Source organism: Patagioenas fasciata, chromosome 18 (genome assembly GCF_037038585.1).
Source record: "Patagioenas fasciata isolate bPatFas1 chromosome 18, bPatFas1.hap1, whole genome shotgun sequence".
Taxonomy (NCBI): domain Eukaryota; kingdom Metazoa; phylum Chordata; class Aves; order Columbiformes; family Columbidae; genus Patagioenas; species Patagioenas fasciata.
Window position 1 is genome coordinate 12530202 of NC_092537.1, and position 8820 is coordinate 12539021.

The window sequence follows — 8820 nt, forward strand, 5'->3', positions numbered from 1 at the left end:
CTACTGGATTTCCATTCAATGTGCAGAAAAAGCAACAAGGAACCTGGGCAGACTAATTGCAGCTTGAATCTGGGCCTGAGCAGACCTCCACATGAACTGACAGTGACAACCTGAGAGGTGGGGTAAAAAGCCATCAGATTCAGTCTCAATCATTGCCTGTTGGGGCAGTGCTCAAAGGGCTTGAGCAGCAGAAACCACAGCCATGGTTTCTGAATTCCCAGTGAACACCGCACCAGCCCCCTATATGTAACTTTTGGGAAAGAGCTGGTATGGGGAGTTGAGGACAGGTGGTTTGTATTCTTCCAAAGGAAGTATTCCATTGAAGTCAAGTCAGCCTTACAGGTGAATCACCACAGAAACCTTCGAAAGGTAGATGACCATGTGGACAGGGAGATCCATTTTGTCTGGGATTTCCAAGCCAACTGGCATTTCAAAACCTTTCAGCCAGGTATCTCTACAAAGGCTATTATAGAAGTGATGGAGCCGTGCAACAAGAAGGAAGCTTCTCTCTCAGATAAATAATCCTCCAAGTCACACCATGAAGGAGAAAAGTTATTTGTGCTAGGGCCTGTGTTCAAGTCATTGATAAAAAAAGCTGAAGAGATGTAGAAGAGGATGGAACACAATTTCTCCCAACAATATAATGCTATTCCAGGCAGTGCCTAAGAAATGCAGAAGGCTTTCACAACACAGAGTAAGGAGTGTCACTAATTAACATAAAGAAGTCAGTACAGTTAAAACCACAAAATTATATGTGTGGGGAAATGTAATGCAGAGTCACATATAAAAAGATGGTCTCTGCGTTGACAATTGGAGCAAGGTGGAGTAAGGTCTTTCAGATGTGCTGCATATATGAAAATATCCACTCATTTCTCAGCATTTGTAGCAAAAGAGAAAATAAAAACAGACAAACCGAATGTGCAAGGAATTATGAATCCAAAGGTAAGAAAGTTGATCTGATGCATGGGTGGCTTTCCTTAGCAGGACCAATTAAACAAACCCAGAGATTTAAGATAGGAGACATAACAGGAGTATAAAATCAGCCCAAGGTGAAGAGGCTTGAGCACCCTGACACTGGCTGCTGGGTATCCTGTGGCACATCACCATCGTTGCTTCATTTCCAACCCATTTCCTTTCCTGTTCTTTCCCAAGAGTCCTGTTCCCGTCCTCATGCGCCCTGTAGCAGGAGGCTTCCAGTGGCTTTGATAGGTGATGGAAAGAGCATTTGGAAGGCCACCTTCTCAGCCAGCACCCACTGCCCAGCAGCAGTTGTTTCCAGAGACTTCAGCTGAGAACATAATAGGCATCTGAGTAGTTGTACAACTCGGGCACTCATTCAAGTGCAGCCCAGCCTGAAATGATAGGTCTGTTCTACCAGAAAGGGTATCACAGAGGGGCTTGGAAGTGTGCAACTTTGAAAAGGAAAACAACTCCACCACACACCTGGTAGAGAAGCCTAAGGAGAGCAACTGTAGCACCTCTTCTGACAGCTGTGATCTGTCTGGACCTTCATTTGGCAGGTACCAGGAGAACCCCAGGGCTCTGGATCACCCTCAGTCATCCAGCCTCCATAAATGAGGACCTCCTAGACTCTTAGGCCAGCAACGGCAACAGAGAAAGGCCTTTGTGGCCTCAAGTGTAGATAAAACATTCCCATAGCCAACTTTTATGCTTTTTCCAAACACACAAGTAATCGCAATATTCTTCCTCATGTAATGGATGTGAAAATGGCACTGTGAACCCAAGCAAAGCCAGCCATCATTGCCCACACACAAAAACAGAGCAGGGCTACAGTGATCTTGCACAGGGGGCTGATGTGGCAGGGGCATTGCCAGGGGCAACCACAGGAGATTTAAATTCGGCACAGCCAAGAGCAATACTCAGTCAGTGATGAGCGAGCGAGGAGCACAGAGACAGTTATGGTAAGTTCTGCTGCAGAGCACGGATCAAAGAGAGAAGAGGAGCAGACCCAGTGTCAGGCAAATCCACAGACAGGCAGATGGACAGCCCAGACTGGCTGATCTTGCACGAGAGGCTGACATGGCAGGGGCATTGCTGTGAGATTTAAACGGCCCCTAGGGAGTGCAGGCAACCAGAAACACAGCAAACAGGAGGTAGGCAGTTAGAGCAGCTGTTCGAGCAAAAGGGTGAGTGGCAAGGGCAAGTCAGGAGGACCATTTCAAACAGAGGCTAAGATCCTCTAGCAAGGAGCTAAGTACAACAGGACACTGTATCCACCCAGAGATGGGCAGTACCTTCAGTATCCCTCATGGTCCCTCTGGCTGCAAGAAGTGATGCAGCCACCTAAACTGAGTTTGGGAGGGAAAATGCAGCTGTCCAGGTCCCAGGCTGCAAAGTGTGCCTGAGTTTCTGCTCAGGGACTGATGGCAGCAGTGAGCTCACCTGTGGGCAATGTGCCCAAGTGAAGGAGCTGCTCAGCCTGGTGACAGAGCTTTGAGAGAAGGTGTCCAGGCTGAGGAGCATCAGAGTCAGAAAAGGAGATTGACTGGTGGACTCACAGTCTACCATCCCTGGTGCAGGAGCAGAAACTAATCATGACACCAGATACAAAGAACACACCCTTAGCCTGCCCCACCTTCCCAGGTGCCTTTATGCAACAGGTATAAGGCCCAGGAATTGGATGGGTAAGCAGCTGATGCTGCTGATGAAGACACTTCTAGGAAGGAAGGTGCTCTAAGCAACCCTCACCCCACATGAAACCCAGAAACCCATGAAAACCTCCCATGTAAAGAGAAAATGAAGGGTAATTGTCAGAGGTGACTCCCTTCTTAAGGGAACGGAGGGCCTGATATCCTGACCTGACGCAACCCACAGGGAAGTTGCTGCCTCTCTGAGGCCAGGGTAAGAAGATGTGACTCAACAACTCCCCAGGCTGGAAAGGTCCTCTATTACCTGCTATTGGTTTTTAATATTGGCAGGGAAGAGTTAGGAAAAAGTAGTATTAAGCAAATCAAAAAGGATTTCAAAGCTTTGAGGTTGCTGGTCAATGGCTCAGGTGCTCTCTCCTCCACCTTTTCAGTTGTGGCAGGAATACAGAATGGATCAGACAGGCCCAACTAATCATAATCATCACATGGCTACATGACTGGTGTCACTGATGGAACTTTGAGTTTTTCGACCATGGGAAAGTCAGTCCTTTGACAGGTCTCCTGGTACCCAATGGAATGTACCTCTCACGGAAGGGGAAAAGGGTGTTTGCTCAGGGGCTTGCAAGGCTGATTGACAGGGCTTTAAAGCAGATTGAAAGGGGGAAGAGGCTGGTACCAGGCCAGTCAGTGGTGAGCAGCGGGATGGCACAACAAAGCTTGAGGAGACACATGACAGTGAGATTCCTCAGACTGTGCCATGAGGTGATGGGCACAATCAACCACACTTGAAGTGCTTCTACACTAATGTGTGTAGCATGAGGAACAAGCAAGATGAACTAGAAGCCTTGGCCCAGTCCCAGGGATATGATACAATTGACATTAGTGAAACCTGGTGGGATGAGCCCTGTGACTGGTGTGTTATGATGGACAGTCCAGAAGATTCCTAAAGCATCTGGATGATAACTTCTTGGTGCACGTACAGAGGGAGCCGACCAGGAAAGGTGCCTTCCTAGATCCGATTCTTACTAACAGAGAGGGTCTTGTGGGAGAACTGGCAACTGGCGGTTGCCTTGGCCACATCGACCACAAAGCCATCAGGTTTAAAATCTTTGCTAATGGGAGGAAAACTTCCATCAAGACCTTAACATTAGATATCAGGAGAACAGACTTCAGGTTGCTCAGAGAACTGGTTAGTAACATTTCTTGGGAAGAAGTTTTTGACGCTGTTGGGGTTCATCAGTGCTGGTCGTTTTTTAAGTATCACCTACTAAAAGCACAGGATCAGGCAATTCCAAAATGCCAAAAATCTATCAGGCAAGGCAAAAAGCCAACTTGGTTGAGCAGGGATCTTCTTGAAATACAGCAAAAAAATAAATTACACAGTGAGTGGAAGCAAGGTCAGGCAACATGGGAGGACTACTGAAATGCTGCTCATCATTGTAGGGAGGAAATTCATGCTGCGAAAACTCAATTAGAATTGAAGCTGCCCAGTACCGTGAAGGACAATAAAAAAGGCTTTTTAAAATATATTAATGGCAAAAGGCAAACTAGAAATCATAGAATCATGGAATCATTTTGGTTGGAAGAGACCCTCAGAATCACTGAGTCCAACCATAACCTAACCTAACTCTAGCACTAAACCATGTCCCTAAGAACCTCATTTTAAGCAACTCTAGGGATGGTGACTCCACCACGTCCCTGAGCAGCCTGTTCCAATGCCTGACAACCTTTTCCATGAATAATTTTTTCATAATATCCAATCTAAACCTCCCCTCGTGCAACTTGAGGCCATTTTTTCTTGTCCTGTCACTTGCTACTTGGGAGAAGAGACCAACACCCTCCATGCTCCAACCTCCTTGCAGGCAATTGTAGACAGCGAGAAGGTCTCCCCTCAGCCTTCTTTTCTCCAGGTTGAACAGCCCCAGTTCCCTCAGCTGCTCCTCATCACACTTGTGCTTCCGACCCTTCACCAGCTTCGTTGCCTCCTCTACGCTCTTTCTAGTATTTCAATGCCCTTCTTATGATGAGACGCTCAAAACCGAACACATTATTCAAGATGGGGCCTCACCAGTGCTGAGTACAGTGGCACAATCACTGCCCTAGTCCTGCTGGCCACACTATTAGTGGTACAAGCCAGGATGCTGGTGGCCTTTTTGGCCACCTGAGTATGCTGCTGGCTTATATTCAGCTGGCTGTCAATCAACACCCTCAGATCTCTCTCTGCTGTGCAGATTTCCAGCCACTCTTCCCCAAGCCTGTAGCGCTGCCTGGGGTTGTTATGATCCAAGTGCAGGACTCATCACTTGGCTTTGTTAAACCTCATACAATTGGCCTCAGTCCAATGATCCAGCCTGTCCTGATCCCTCTGTAGGGCCTTCCTACCCTCCAGCAGATCAACACTTGCACCCAATTTCGTGTCATCTGCAAACTTACTAAGGGTGCACTCAATCCCCTCATACAGATCATTGATAAAGAGATTAAACAGAACACAACATTGGCCCATTACTTGATAACCATGGTTATCTCATTAACATGGACACAGACAAAAACATTTTCTGCCTTTTAATGGTAAGAATTCATAGGCTTGAGGCTATCATTAAATGTGTAAAATATTTACAATTATCATTGTATGAGCAACTACAACCATAGTTGCTACAATCAGCTGTTTCATTTGATTTACTAGTAAAAGAAAATTTGAGCAAATTACATCACATAAGGAAGATCATATCTTTGTATTTTTTAACAACATTTAAGGTCATAATAAGCATTTCAGATAAAGGAAAATATCTATGAAGAAAAATACTGTTGAATTTTTTGTTGTTGGTGAAAAAAACTTTCTTGGCCAAGATCTTCTATGCCGGCATTTCTGAAGACATAAAGAAAACCGTGCATACAGTCAGTATAATTTGGAGAAAAACTATCTGGTTATGTCAGTCCAAAATTATTGGTTTAGTAAATAAACTAAAACATTTTCAGTTGCTGTTATCACAAACTATTTGCCTTCTGTCTGCTCTCCATTTGTTCAGTGACCATAAAAATTATCTTGATAGAATCCAATAAGCAGACCTCATAGTATTCATACACAGAAGGATGGTATTATTTTGCAACTAAATTTTACAAAGACTTCACATGTTTGATCTGATTATTTCTTTGAATAGAAGATGAACACTCCGTAATTAAAACGGAAGTTGTTTGGTTTGTTTATTTTTTCATTTTTTTGTTTGTTAGGTTGGTTTGAGTTTTTGTTTCTTTGTTTAGTTGTTTTTTGTGTGTGTCATTTAGCTTTGTTTTTTTAAGTTAAATGTTACACTACATTAGTGAGTAATACGCTGAAGATTTACAGTGGCAATGGTGTTTAACAGCAACAACTCAATCTGCATATGCCACCAGGCTGCACATGTCCAGAAAGTGTCTTGAGTACTTGTTTAGTTCTTGTTAATCTGGAAATGTTCCATATTTATACTGAGGAAATATCTCTCATTCATTCATATGTGTGAAAATATATTTAATTTCTCATGTATTTATAGTTTGATGCCATACCTTGAAGATTAGAATCAGCTTGTATAAACACCCTGTGTAGTTAGACTGCCTCCTAGCTGGTAAGTAATGCAAAGGTCACTGACCTTGAAAAATACATTGCTCCATAATTACCATAAACGGACATCTCTGAGAGAAAGTTTAAAATAGATGCAGCTGGTGTGCTCCAGTGGAACTGCATGGGTTAGAAATACACTTAGAGCTATAATAATCTGGACATCAGTGATGTGCCTCATAAGTAAATAAGCACTGTTTAATCGATGGAATAACATTAAGTGAAAATATTCCTGTTCTGCGGAAACCAACTTCTGCTCCGTGACTTCTAACAAACCAAATTCATCAATTCAGTTCTTCATGACTTACAAGTCTATTCAAATCCCAGAAGAAACCAAGAGCTGAAAAAGATCCTGTCTTTCTCATGAAAGACAGAAAGAAGTCTGTTGAAGTGTGTTATTCTACCTGCCCGGGTAGGACAATACCGCTGGGAACATATGATTCAACATACATAAAGAGCTCAGGTTGGGGGCGCTAATAGGCAAATCTGAGGTTTGCGAGAGTGCGAGACAGAGCACTGACATCCTCATACCCTGCCAGCTCTGCCCGGAGGCCCCTAGAGGTCACCCTGCTCCAGGGAGACACTAGAGAAATCCCTGGGAAAGCATCAGGGGGCTGGCAACGTGGGTGCAAGGCGAAGGTTACACCTGCGTTCTTGCTAAAGCTGTGATTGAGTGAAACTGTCTCTACAGCTCAAGGTGGATAGGAAACATTCACACAAAGCTCAGGCCAAGCGTAGTTTAGTTGTGCTTTCCATTTATAGTTGCTGAGAGTCACTGAGCAGAGTTACAATTATGTGCCTGCATCATGACACCTCTCCAGTCCTGTGACAGACAGAGGGTCACCTAGGGAACACGCAACTTAACCTTTTTGTCTGAGTCATTTGCATCCTAATATTAATATCATGCTAGCAACCCTAATTTCCCTTTCATCCACCTCCTTGTCCTTCTCTGACTCTCTTTGCCACCTGTTGTCCTTTCTGAACCTTACTCAGAGACCTTTTTACTTCATCCATCTGTTCTGTAACTGGAGTTGCTCAGCTGCTTAAATGTGTGAAGGAACTGGCATTTTGAATGTCACCTAAGAGTTACTTTATATTTGCTGTGGAAATAAGAGGTATGTGCATTGTTTACCTCAGCTGCACAGTCGGTGCTATCCATTTTCAATCAGATATTACACTTTTACCCATCTCTATGCTCTCGGTTGTTTCAGGAGCTTTCCAAGGGACTAAGTTGCTTTAGTCTATGTGAGGAACAGAGAGTTATTGCTGGAAAGAGAAGACTTGATGTGTATGAAAGTCCGTTTTCCAAATTCCCTATGTGGAGATGCAGGATGTTTGCTTCCCTTTTTATGAAGTAAGGCTAAATTCAACATGCACAATGCCTTGCAGATATTAGTTCTTGAAGGCAAGAGCAACATTAGAAGAGGATAGAGATCTCTGCCACTGCCTTGCATGAACTGTAGTACAAGCTAGTCTTCATCAATAGTATTCTTGGGAAATTCACATTTAGCCCCAGACATTGCCTCTTACATATGTACATAAATTATTGGTCCCAACTGCCTTTCTTCCTAGAGAATTGCTCCACAACTCACATTAGTAAGGCCAATTACTGGGTTATCTCAAGAAATCTGTTCAAAATTCCATCTTCTCTCCCCGCCCTCCACTCCTCCAGGACACAAAGTCTTTATCAGAAACATTCAAACAGATACTTAGAAGACATTTTAGGAAGGAAATACAGCATGTTAAACTCCGTTTTTAACAGACAAGTTCCATAGGGAATACAGAAGATGTTCCCTGTAATTAATTTAGTCTGATACAATGCTTATCAAACTAATAAAGAAGTGTGTCCTTACCATTTCCAGGTCCCATTTACAGCAACATGTTAGTCAAAGTGTAGCAATGAGAAGATTTGCTCTGAAGGATTACTGTTCTGGCATTTCTGCTTATCATCTGCCAACATTCCTGAGAGCTCCCCTTTCACCCAGGGAACAGCAGAATGAGACTACGCTTTTTACATCGTACCATAGGTAACATTATCATTTATTTTAACTTCCCCCTTCATGTCTCAAACCTTAAAATTTTCCATTGAAATGGATGAGCTCACAGTTTTAGAATATTTATATATTTTTATCATATAGCACTTTTTTACAACTTAGAGGTCTTGGGCACATATTGCTGTACCAGATCCATTGTGAATTTTAAGCCATTACATAACGTTTGAACATATGTAATGGCTTTATCCACATGAGGCTTAGGACTGCTTCCCCATAAATTGCCAGCAAGATCCATGGATTTCTCTGACCTTGCATGTTTTTGACCATGTGGCTGATGAAATAGCAGAAACTTGCTGATAAATGAACAAAGAGACCAAATTCATACCCATTGTTTGTCTTAACTACAGGGTAGATTCTTCAATTGACTATTCGGTAACAAAAATAATATAGTTCCCCATTAGTAACTGAATAGTCTCTTTTTCCATAAGGTCTGTTCCAACTTTAGTTCTGCTACAGCCATGGTTAATGGGACTTTTAGCCTTTCTTTATTGCAATGCCTATCAAAGAAGGATTTTGAGAGTATATCCTGCTTTCAGATCTGCCCTTCTCTCTGTGCAAAGTCTTG

At 43.3% G+C, this 8820-nt stretch overlaps 1 long non-coding RNA gene across 15 annotated transcripts in view; it reads right to left on the reverse strand.

The window, feature by feature from the left end:
* Positions 1-8133, reverse strand: part of LOC136109524 (uncharacterized) — a 190910-nt gene extending 182777 nt beyond the window's left edge. For 14 of the 15 annotated variants that reach the window (XR_011741760.1, XR_011741761.1, XR_011741755.1 and 11 more), the window contains exon 1: positions 8055-8133. This is a non-coding gene — a long non-coding RNA (uncharacterized lncRNA). The remainder of the gene's footprint in view (positions 1-8054) is intronic. The other variant, XR_011741756.1, reaches the window with a different exon arrangement.
* Between the last annotated feature and the right edge of the window lie 687 nt (positions 8134-8820).